The following is a 1,001-nucleotide window of genomic DNA, read 5'->3' as shown; positions in this document are numbered from 1 at the left end:
ATATCGGTAGTATCGAAGCAGGAAATAGATACTACGGTGAATACCTATTTACTTCTGGGGAAGTTGAAGTAGGAACAGAATCTCCTTCTCCTTACTACTTCTTAAGAATATTTAATGACACTGAAAGTAAGTAGACTAGCGAATCGATTTGGGGGATAGGGAGGAGGTAGAGGCAAACACACAGGAGGGAGTTGAAAATGAAAGAATGGAATATCAAAATTATTTTGTGAATCCTCTTGTATCGGGTAACAACCGAAAGGTATTTCGTACTTCTATTCTTAGTATTAATTGAATGACGAGGAGCCGTATGAGGTGAGAATCTCACGTACGGTTCTGTAGAGTGACACTGAAACTGACTCATCTGTCAACTATTCCACAACTACACCAAAAAAACCTAACTCTGCCCTACGGAAAGTCGCCAGAGTTCGATTAACCTCCAAGTTCGAGATAACGGCTTACATACCAGGTATTGGCCATAATTTGCAAGAACATTCCGTGGTCCATGTGAGAGGCGGGAGGGGTGAAGGACCTACCTGGTGTAAGATATCATATCGTTAGAGGAACTTTAGATGCTGTAGGAGTAAAGGATCGTAAGAAGGGGCGTTCCAGTGCGTTGCAGAACATTGTCGTAACTTGTATCATCGCAATGATTCCGTATCGGTTGTTCTGATATGTCAAATGCATAGCCGACCCGATAGTGGGAATGTTGCCAGGGGACCGAAGCCTGCTATTACGGAGATTGATTATTATCTTATTCGTGTGAAACAACTCGGTGTCCAGGGTATTGCATTCCAGTAAGTTGAGTCTTACCCGGACTCCATTTATTTGGAAAATCTTCGAATTTTTCTCTCTCTCAGAACGAGTTCGGACTACGATTATGGAGATTCAGTGGAGGTTTTGTGAACATTTGGAATTGGATCAATAAACCCACGGGACATTCTTGGTGAGATAAATGAAATACGGGATTTCCCTTCTCCTATTCGTGGGATGATGAAGAGGAA

Source organism: Dipteris shenzhenensis, unplaced genomic scaffold (assembly GCF_047967505.1).
Source record: "Dipteris shenzhenensis isolate YYH24624 ecotype China unplaced genomic scaffold, Dip_SZ_1.0 scaf0416, whole genome shotgun sequence".
Taxonomy (NCBI): domain Eukaryota; kingdom Viridiplantae; phylum Streptophyta; class Polypodiopsida; order Gleicheniales; family Dipteridaceae; genus Dipteris; species Dipteris shenzhenensis.
Note: the sequence above shows the minus strand (reverse complement) of the source record.